The sequence below is a fragment of the Balaenoptera physalus genome, assembly GCF_965194825.1.
Source record: "Balaenoptera physalus genome assembly, chromosome: 7".
Lineage (NCBI taxonomy): Eukaryota > Metazoa > Chordata > Mammalia > Artiodactyla > Balaenopteridae > Balaenoptera > Balaenoptera physalus.
The window spans coordinates 77,238,888-77,250,428 of NC_138886.1; the positions used below are offsets into that span (position 1 = coordinate 77,238,888).

At 43.2% G+C, this 11,541-nt stretch overlaps 1 protein-coding gene across 3 annotated transcripts in view; it reads right to left on the minus strand.

Annotated features, from left to right (window-relative positions):
- Positions 1 to 7,036, minus strand: part of LINGO2 (leucine rich repeat and Ig domain containing 2) — a 1,218,611-nt gene extending 1,211,575 nt beyond the window's left edge. Inside the window, exon 1 of one of the 3 annotated variants that reach the window (XM_082467575.1) lies at positions 6,390 to 7,036. The gene's annotated coding sequence lies outside the window, so the exon portion shown is untranslated. Of the gene's footprint in view, positions 1 to 4,066; positions 5,687 to 6,389 lie in introns of those variants that run through there. The other 2 variants (XM_082467576.1, XM_082467578.1) reach the window with 2 other exon arrangements.
- Positions 7,037 to 11,541: the final 4,505 nt, after the last annotated feature.

Genomic DNA, 11,541 nt, shown 5'->3' on the forward strand with positions numbered 1-11,541 from the left:
TAAAATATATAATTTATTTAATATATTAGGATAAAAATCATATATATATTATTATAGAAAAGTCTAGTAAAAAAATAGTTAAGAAGAAAAAGGCTCTTTCCCTTTGACAAATGAAGCCCAACATTTCAAAATCAACATTTATCACAAGGCACTGTTGTTGGCTCCCCTGGTACACCAGGAGCAATACAGTTTTTATGCTAATTATTTCCCGTCATGCTGGCTACTAGATAGATATCTTGCAGCTAACCATAGTTACATTATAATAGAATGAGATTGTATGAAGACACAAAATCCTCTTATGCAGTCCAATTTAGAATCCATTTCAAAAACTCTCTAGTGCTTCACCTAGAAATTGAAATGTGCTGGGAATCTTAGATTTTTGCATTTCTTTCTGTTACACTAAAATTTGGTTATGACTTTTGTAAAGACAACAAGTCTCTCTTTATAGATAATTTGATATTATGTTTTATTATATCTGCAAAAAATAATTTGTTTCCAAGTCTAGGTTCCTAGGTGTGCATTTACACTAATATTATTAGCAAAATACATTCATAGTTTTTATTGACAATGACACTAAAATTCAAAGGAAGGAAATGGTATTTGACTTATCCTTAATGACCAAGAAAGATGGGCTCTTTTTAACATTAACTAGTGAATACATTTAGAAAAGCCACAAAATTTATTCAGGTCTCAAATCTTAGCAGACCTCATATTTTATCAAAAGGGCACATAATTATTTCAATGGGGCTTTTAAATTTTTATTCAAATCAATGAGTCATTTAATATCTACAATCTACTTCCTTACTAATTCACCTGATGAAAATAACTTATAAATAATATAACTAGCATTTAAATCACTAAAATAAAATACGACAAATGGACTACCAGCATTTCTGGGCAAACTTCATTGTAAAAATTAAGATACTGTTTTAGTTTTGTGTCCAGCTTCACAAATCAAACCACTGAATTAACATTTCACAAGCTAAATATTTTTAAAGTGTTCATAGAAATTGGGTAACTGAGGACTTCCCTGGTGACACAGTGGTTAAAAATCGCCTGCCAATGCAGGGGACACGGGGTTCAAGCCCTGGTCTGGGATGATCCCACATGCCACAGAGCAACTAAGCCTGTGAGCCACAACTACTGAGCCCACATGCCACAACTACTGAAGCCCGCGTGCCTAGAGCCCGTGTGCCTAGAGCCCGTGCGCCTAGAGCCCCTGCTCCGCAACAAGAGAAGCTACTGCAATGAGAAGCCCGCGCACCACAACAAAGAGTAGCCCCCACTCGCGGCAACTAGAGAAAGCCCGTGCACAGCAACAAAGACCCAACGCAGCCAAAAATAAAAATTAATTAATTAATTTTTTTTAAATAAGTAATTGGGTAACTGACCTAATGAAATTAAAGACGATCGCTACTCATGTCATACTAATTATACACAAGAAGAAAAATTTAGAAATATAGAATGCTAAAAACAAACAAAAAAACAGGGACTCCATTTAAACTTTGCTATTCAAAAATATTTTACTCTTCTTTCCTTTTTCCTCTTCTTTACCATCACAACTCTTTACAAACAGCTCATATGCCCGGATCCTTTTATGTGTCACACAGCAAGCATCACACACTTTGTGCCATATTAATGATAACTTTGAGAAAATCATCTCACATATGTATATATTCATTTAATTTTTACTTTCATAACACTTGTTTCTGCCCTCCAGAAAAAAAATCTTCTCACCATGCTTCATTATGGAAGTTTTACAGGTATTCTTTAAAGATACTATTTCATTTACCCCCATATCAAGTGTTACAATGTCTGACATTTACTTGGCACCTGAAAGTTCTGTTTTTCCTATTCCAAAGCTTAAACCTACGTGTAGTCAAATTTTAAACACAAAAATAGAGTGGGTAAATATTAAATTTCCCCCATTTTACTGAATTCAACACTGAGCCTTAGAGAAATAAGACAGCTTTTCAAAAGTAATACCATTAGTCGTAAGAGACAGAAGTAGAATTCAAGTCTTCTGATGCCAAGTCCAGAGCTTCTTCTACTTATTCATGCTGCCTCCCAGTGGCACTGAATTAGTTTCCCTTAGGAGATTTTTGGACACTAGATTTTCTCTCTGAGGACATTTAAGAACCATTTAGCAACTGTATTTGTTGAGTGACACAAATAAAAATAGTTTACTATTTTACATTTACTAAAGACTTAGATGGAGTTAAGGCTTTCCTGAAATGGATAACTAATTTCTTTTTTTTTTTTTTTGAGTATAGTTGATTTACAATGTGTTCATTTCTGCTGTACAACAAAGTGATTCAGTTATACATACATATACATGCATACATTCTTTTTCATATTCTTTTCCATTATGGTTTATCACAGGGTATTGAATAGAGTTCCCTGTGCTACACAGTAGGACTTTATTGTTTGGATTACTAATTTCTGAACAGGTATACACTGACACGTGTGGCTCAACTATTTGCTTCATGTGAATACTTCAGACTTGATTATGCTGGCTATTATGCACATGGAGAGAGTATTAAGTACATGGAAGTAAGTCACTCAGAGCATAAATGCACCATATTTCAAGGCAGTCCATCTACCTCCAGTGACTACTCTCCAAGCTGGTATGCTTCCCAGAAACAGAAGCCAGTGGAGTTGCAACCAGACACAACAGGCAACGAGACATAAGAGATAATGATCAACTGATGATTTGTACTCCCTAAAGAATCACCCCACATTCTAGTGGGTTTCTTTGGTGAAAAAAATTTAAATAAATGGAAAAATCAATATTTTAAGACTACCTCCCATTTAAAAAATCAAGTATGGACCGATAACTGTAAATTGGTATGGATTTCTTTCTGAACAAAATATTTTAACCAAAGGAGAAAAAGGATGAAATAATGAAAGCAAGGCAGGAAGGAGGGAGAGGAGGAAGAAAGGAAGGAGGAGGGAGGGAGGGAATAACAGCAAAAGGATTTTTTTAAAACATAACAAAAATGGTTGCTGAAAGAAGAAATCAGAGATACATGCAGTTAGATGAGTAAACCTTTTGTCTGGTATTTAACCTGTCTCTCCTATCCTTTCATTTCCTTATCAAATATATTTTTAAGCTCCATTGATTTTCTTTCAGGAAATATGATTTTTTGTGATTAAATAGTTCTTAAAGTTCTCAGCAACAAAAGAGCCCCTAAACCATAAAGGAAAGGGGCTTGGTGACATATTTCCTCATCAAAATTATAAATGGAGTACCCAGAAGTTGAGGGCTATGACAAGTAGGGAAATAGTCATGAAAATTCAGAAAACTGACTTTTTTTAATCTAGGATCCTGCCTTATAAAAATGCAACCAAATTGGAGAATCAGTAACTGACAAACCTTTTTGCATATAGTGACCTCCTATCCTTGTACTACAGGAAAACATTTCCACCTAGAGTCCTTTCGCAGAATATCTAGAGACCAAATGAAATCAACCATGATGACAACCAGAGCCAGATAATAATCAATTTTTAATTGAAGCATCAAGCCAATTAATTTGTGACAACATCTTACCACCTCTGGTTCTTGACATGAAGTTTCAGAGGACTCAAACAGTTTCCAGGTCCATAGCATTCCGGGAACATTTCAATGTGTGGTCTCTTTTAAAATCACATTTATGAGAGAGACAGAAATCTTTAGAGATGGAGTTCTAAAACTGAACTTGAGGTTACAAACCAGCCTCACTAGGTTGATTCAATTAATTGTCAAGAAATACATTATCTTTTTATATCACATACACAGATTCTTAATGCTAGCAGGTCTTCCTCTGGTTTCAGAGGTTTCTTTCAGAAAGAAAATTGAGCCCTTTTTATGTATTTGCCTTCATTAGATCAATTCAACAAATGAATAATTTGTGTCTGAACATGCAGATAGCTGTATTTAGATGAGTAACTATTATTTTGTCACATAATAAAATTTCTAATACAGTATATTTTAAGAACATAAACCATCCTTTTTTGAGATTTCAGCAAGATATTTATTCTTGCCTTCTACACAGAGCTCTACCCATGTAATACGTGAATGACAAACCTTATATAAATCCTCCTTGAGATCATGTTATGTGTTATTCTGGAATGAAAAACATGAGTAAATTGGCCTGTTCCACTTTCACTAAATTACACTTATATAATATTAACTTACATATTTACCTTAAAAAAAAGAATAGATGCCCTACACAGATGGCAACCAAACTTCTTCAGTTATCATCAATAGGCAACCCATTTCATTTAAATTCTTAAGATAAAATACCTGACAGTATCTCACAAAATATTTTCAGCAGGAAGTGCTTCATTTGTCCTGCCTCACACTCTAACTGTATTGGAGGTAATGCACACTGCTAGATGATGGTGATAGTACACTGAAGAACATTCTTCTTTTAAACGTTAACCACTGCTTCTCAATTTTGAAAAGTATTGTTCACTCTTTCAGTAAGTGGCCCAGTATTTCATAAATGCTGGATCTCTGCTTTTATTTAGTATTCCTAGAATATTCCATGCTCCATCATATTTTTTGTCTTCCTTCAGGATTATTCTTCAAGAGGTTTAACATCACAGGTCGGGTTTGTTAAGAACCACCTTTAGAGGACTCTGAAATTGCATAGCTGAGTGTAAAATGACCGCATGTGGTATGCACGAACACAAAACAGCACACTGAAAAATACATATATTGCCAGCTGCCTGACAGACATGGTGTAATCACGCCAAGCACACACAATACCCACATTTTTTTTTTTATCTAAGACACAATCATCAAACATACTCAGCCCTCACCGTGTTCAAGGCAGTAGCTAGTAGAAATGATTTTTGTTAATGGCTTGATCAAGGATTTTGTCAAAGACAGTGTGAGATGTGAAATTAATCAGACTTCATCAAATAATCTGAACTTCAAGGCCATTTCCCAGCACCCCCGACCCCCAACTCACCTCATACACACAAGCTTAACTTTACCCTCCTTCCTCTCCTGATGCTCTGGCCCTGACTTCCTCCTCAACCTTCTCTCTCTCTCTCTCCAAGTCTATCAGCAGCTTTGCTCTGTTCTCACAGCCAATCTCTTGGGGAAGGAAATCGGTAAAATGCTAGATGGTGAGACTTCACCATCAGGTGAAAGGGAAAGGGGAGGCAAAGAAGAGGGTGTGGTACTCCTTTCTCCACCACACCCCACCCCTCGAGGCGCGCACTCCATTCCACTGCGGCTCGAGAGAGCACGGCGGGTCCCCTTGCTCACCTCGGAGCAGCCCGGCCCAGAGACCAGCCACCCGGCAGTCTCTGCAGAAAACTTCCCTTTAAGCAGGCAAATATTTAGGGGAGGCGGGCAAAATTAGGAAATAGTTCGAATATACCTCCCACGGAGCTACGGAGGAAGGCTGAAAGGCACCTTTAGATATAAACGGCACATACCCGCACCCTCCACTCCCTCCCATCCTAAGTATCTGGCTGAGAATTCAAAGAGAACCCGGGGTGAAAGGAGAGTAGAGAACGAGGACTGACCTCCCGGGACTGCCCTCAGGGCGCGGGCCAGGATCCCTCCCCGAAGTGGCTCCGGCTCAGAGCACAGCTTTCCGGAGCTCAGACCCGCGTCCCCGCAGCTCTGCGTGCAGGCAGGAGGCGCGCCGGGACTCCGGCTCCGGTCCTCCGCCCCGGGCCGGCTCGCCTCCCCCTGCCGCGCCCACTCCGCCACCCCGCGGGCACGCTCGCTCCCCGCGCTGGCCCCGCCGCCTCCCGGCGCCCCCACACCCACCCGCACCTCGGCGCCCGTTGGGAGCCTCTAGCGGAGGCGAAGGGAATCGCAGCAGCCCCGCGGGGCCCGGGCTCCGACGCCGGCTGCGGGGAGCCAGCCAGGCGACGGCTGGAGCTTCGCGCGCCCCCCCCAGTCAGCCGGCCGGATGCCGCCGCCGCCGCACACACCTGCCCACCTGCGCCAGGCTCACCTGCCACCGCGTCCTAGCGGCGTTCGCCGGTGCCCACAGCGCGCTGTGGCAACGAGGGGGTGGGTCCGCGGTGCCAATGGGGGAAAAACAACTCGCCAGAAACACACACACACACACACACACACACATCCACGCTGTAAATCAGCCTGGACAGACGACCCGGCGCGATACCTATTTCCAATGGGTTCCACAGAGTGTAAAGTCAGGACGCTCCCTTCGCCTGGCTGCCTCCCACCTGCGCACCGGCGGTACCGGAGACCCCCTGAACTTGCCCACCCCGAGCCATTCGCGCGGGTTGTGCAATCGTGTGGCGACGCCGGCAGAGATCATACCAGCTTGCCTTGACCCTCCCCACCCCAGCACCGGCATTTACTTTAAGTTATTCTTCTTCCTGGCAATTCAGGCAGTGGGTTTCCAGCCCCTTACCTTGCGACGCGGTTAATTCTCTCTCGTGTTCTTAAAATCCAAAACCAAGGACGCGACGCACGCAAGTCCAGAGGCTTTTCCTTGACTCCCCCGCCTCAGCTGGGCCGGCTTTTCCTTCCAGAGGGATCAGGAGAGGGGTGGCGGTTTAAAAGCCCTCGCACTGGAGGTGCCTCCAAATCTTCACGCCTGTGGGGACGGAGAACCGGAGAACCTTCCCGACATCCGGAAGCCTCCCAGCCCCTCCTCGGTCAACTTGGCTTTCTATTTAATTTTCTTTTTTAACCCCACAGGCCCATCAGTCAGTTCTCCGGCATCTGGCAGGAAAGAAGCGGATATTCACAGTTGTGGCCGCTCCTCTCTCTTTCTCTTGATAATAAACCCCCGCCGCCACCTTTTCTCCCCTTAACTTGGAAAATCTAGTCTCTGCTCGGATTAGGTAGGGACTCGGCGGAGGGTGCTGTAAGAAGAGCACAGCTTCAGAAACCCATCTCTCCGGGTAGCCCTTCGAGAAGGTGTCGGCTCTAAGGAAACTTTGAGGGGAGGCAGCGGCAGCTGGGCTGGGCTGCGCTGGGCTGGGCGGGCGGCAGGCTGCGAGTGCCGGGTGAGGACGCTGCGAGTGCCGGGTGAGGACGCTGCGAGTAGGTGGCTGCGAGGAGGAGGGACGCCGGGCAGGCGGCGGGCGGCTGGGTCCCGGCGGCCGGGCTCGGCGTCCGGGCTGCAAGCACGCACGCACAGACCCGCGTGCGCGCGCGCAGCCACAGACGCACGCCCGGCCCCGCGCCCGAGGCCCCAGGCCACTGGCGAGCGAGAAGTAGAGAGACGCAAGGAGGGGCAGGTGTTCCAAGGATGCAAATGAAGGGAGGCATCAATCACTCCTCACTAGTTAACGGAGGGCTGCAGGCATGCAGTTTCTGCCTGCAAGCTCTCAAGTCCGTTCGGCCACCTCCCGGTCCCCTGCCCTCCCTGGCGTCTCGGCTCCCTGTTTCTTTTCTTGAGGCTAGTTACTCTCCCAGCACCCTGTTCGAGGTGGCCGACCTAAAGATTAACCCCATTCCCATCTCCAGCCTCCAGGGCCGTCCCCGCCCCTTCTAACGCGGGACTTTGAAGTGGCCGCAGCTGTTTGCAAGGGAGTCTTGAGACTCCCCGAGGTCCTTCGAATAGAGGAGTCTAGACATCGTTTCCTGGACACAATCCCTTCTAATCCCCCCCCTTTCCTGCCCACTCCCTCAACTAACATTTCCCCCAGGAGCTCCTGAAGCTCACATAGATCTTTCTGGAAGGAACTTCGTAGGGATTCGTGACGCCTAGCCTTTGAAACTGGGCCAATTTAGGGTCTACGCTTATATTGTAAACTGGTCGGTAGCAGGTGAACCGCTCAGCTGGAGAAAGGGGAGGGATTAGGAGTCTGGAGACCCAGCCCCTTTAGCAGCCATTTCCAAGGTTTTGTACGCTGAGTTGCTGCCCAGGTCGCTGCCTAGCTCCTGTCCCAACTTCTTTTTCTTTCCGAGACGGCCGCGAGGGATCCCTGGGTGCGCGCAGCTAGGGAGCCCCACGCCGGAGAGACTTCGCTGTCAGAAGCGCCCCTGGCTCTTTCACAGCTCCCCAGGAAGGAGCCTCCCCGCGGGAGTTTGTCTTACCCGGACTGGGCTGCTGTAATTGCTCACCGAAAGTAAACTTTTCTCTTTTTTTTTTAACCCTGGTTCGCCTTTTTGCACTGCGAGGTAGCTACACCTGCAGAGCGTTACTCTACCTTGCCAAGTACTGGCCAGGCTGTGGACTGCTGCAGGTGTTTTCACTCCCAGGCCTCGCGAATCTCTACACCTTGGGACCTGCCGAAAGAAAATGTAAAGTTGCGCTGCATTGGGCAAGCGCGAGGTTCCTTTGCTCCCGCGCTGGACGCGACGCTCGGCCAAGGTCTCCATCCAGGTAGCTCTTGGAACCAGGGGCTCTTGACTGGCTCTGGGAGTCCGCTTCAAGTTGAAAGGCGATGGAATTTGCCCGGAAGACAGTACCTAAACGCCGAATGTGGATTTGCTAAGGCTCAAAAGTGGAACAAAAGGATGATTCGGTGCAAAAGATGAAACTTGTGTAGATAGGCGCTCTAGCAGGGCTACTCGCCGCTCAGAAATCGATCCAGAGCATTCGAAGGTGAGCGTTGCCGCGCCCAGAATCTGCGGACCAATAGCTATTGGGCGCTCATCTGTATTTCAGGGATGAACCGGCTTTGGATTCGGTTTGAGCCGACTCTGTAGGAAGCAGAGAGGGACTGTAGGTTTTAGGGGGTGATGGATCGATCAAGGCTGCCCGTTGGAGCCAGAAGACCGCAACACCCTCCCTCTAAATAGCGTTTGTGCGCAAAGGTGCTCACAGACTCGCGCGTAGGGAGTCGGAGTGAACGGATCTGACACCCCGGCTTTCCTTCCGATGCAGTTAATGAAGAGTTTGAAGCTAAACCGCTGAGCCTGCATGAAGGAGACGCGAATAGTGAATTTGGTGGTGAGATGCTAAAGGATAAAGAGGCATTTCATTTCTGCGTGTATTAGTTTGCCAGGAGCGACTTGGTGGGTTTAATATTCCAAGATGTATTTCGAACACTGACTTTTTACAGAGTTTTAAGTGGAGAATGTTCCCAGTGTTTTCGAGCCTGGTATAAATCTATACACTATCTACTTGCCACAAAGTTTAATGCTTCTTCAAGTAGTGGTTCTTCTTCCTAATTAATAAGTAGCTGTTCCCGGTTAATGAAGTGGCAATAAGACTTATAATGAATTATTTCCAAAAAAATGTTCCCGTCTAACATAATTTCTGATGACATAAACCTGTGGATTAAAAATTAAATATTGTGGCAGACTATTAGTCAAGAATTATAGAACTGTAATCCAGAGACTTGCTGGGTGAAAGAAAATTCAGAATTCAGAGCTGACTCCTATCCGAAAAGATTTGGGCTTGAAATTCCTTTCCTGGTTGCTGTTGACCTGCAAGCAGCTCTCTGCTACTAATGGCTCTCTTTAAAATAAACAAACATAGGTCATTTACACATTACGACCTGAAAGGTGTTTTACAGTTCTGAGGAATGTTGTGGAAAGTCCTGTGCCAGCCACAGAGGAGTCTTTTTCACTTACCTTGAGTTTTTGGCTTACAAGGTGCATGGGCAGCAGTGGTAATCAGTGGTATAATACTATTGACATTTTAACACCTTCAACAAAATGAAAAAAAAAAGAAAGAAAGAAAGAAAGCCTGTGGATTTATGGAGCCTCTTCAAGAAGCATTCACTTCTCACTCCTCTTGAAAAAAAAAGAAAAAAAAGTTTTCTCAATGATTTTTGATTGTTGCAAAACCAAACTTAACATTTGTTATTTATTATACAAAAAAAGGGGGGATAGGAATCAATGTTTTCCCTCCCACTTCACACTTTGCTTCTTTGGGGAAAAATAATTGTCAGTAAACAAGAGAAGCAAATCTCAAGGTCAGAGGATTCGTCCCGTTCCCTATACCCTCATATCTGTCTACATTATCAAGAAGAAATTATTGAGACTCAAAGGTACTGTCAGATCCAAGAGACTTCCAAATCCACGCCCCACCATATTAAAATAACAACTGCATTGTTTTAATGTTGTATATTTCCCTAAATTCTTTGACAAGTGAAAATTGAAATGTATGATATCTCTTCCAATGGAGACTTTCCTGAACCTTTTATCTCTTCAAGATCGTTGCTGTATAAAATGTATTTTCAGAACACTTTTTTTTTCCCCCTGGAGGTAGCATTTAATCTATTGGTATATTGATTTGTTATAGATTAAAGTTATTCTTTGCTTACTGGTATGCCTTTCCCACTACACTATGAGCTCTGAGAGCAAGGATGGTGTCATATACATTGCTGCTTCCTGACATCTAGTACAGAATCTATCACAGAATAGATGTGTATAATAATGATGGTGGTGATAAGGAAAGCTACCATTTATTAAGTACTGTGTGCATGTACATTTTTTCAGTTATCCTCTTCAGAACCCACTGATCTAAATTCTGTATACTGAAATTATAGGGAAATTGATGTTTATACAAATTTAACCAAGATCAGGAAGCTATTTTGTCACAAATGAGTTGGGATTAGAATCTACATCTGTCTGACTTTGCAGCCTGCACTATTAACCAGTTTATTCAAATAGCCAGGCACCAAATTTTCAATTATTCAAGGTTAAGGGAATTTATATATATTTTATGCCAAATAAAAGAATATATCAAATTTAGAATAAGTTCTTCAGTGCTTATGCAATCTAATCAATATTGACTTAAGGGTAGGAACATTGGAACAGTGTAGTTCTTTTGTGTTAAAATATGATACTGTCTTCTAGGCATTATTATCATGAAAATGCCAAATACCGAGTTGTAAATTTCCTTGACGCGAGAGGTGTCAGGCCACTATGAATTTACGGTTATAGAAATTTTCATTGTTTATTTCCATGTCAATATCCTTATACTGAAAAAAGAGAATGCTATTATAAAGCTTCATTTATGCAAGATAAAAGTTCTAGAGATCTGTACAACACTGTGCATATAGTTAACAATTCTGTATTGTGCACTTAAAAATGTGTTAAGAGAATAGATCTCATGTTAAGTGTTAGTACCCCAATGAAAAAAAATTTTAAAGAGCCTGGGAACACAGAGAACATTGAATAGAGAGTGGCATAGGAACATGCTACAGAGATGTAGTTGTCATTTCCAGAGGCTCACTTTACAAAACATTTTTTAAAACATCCATGCCACAGGAGACGATGTGCTATGGAAGAGAATGAGGAAGTTCTCTTCATACTGATATGCAAAGATCTCCGTGATATTTTTAGGTGAAAATAGCACGGTGTAATAAGAAAACACCAGAAATTAATAAAAGCGTTTAGGAATGAGCAGGTGGTGTCCAGGATTGAGGTGGGACATTACATGTTCTTTTGATTGTTGGAACCACATGGAATTTTTACCTACCAAAAGAAAAAAAAAAAAAAACAGTGTTCTTGAGGGATTGCATGAAAAGAAGACGATAACAGATGCATTTCCTTCATTATTTAAAAAAATAGTTTAAAAAAAGATGAGTAGAAGGTGTTCAAAAAGCTGGCATGTGGTACATTTACTCATTCATTCTCAGGGAGAGACATTGGGG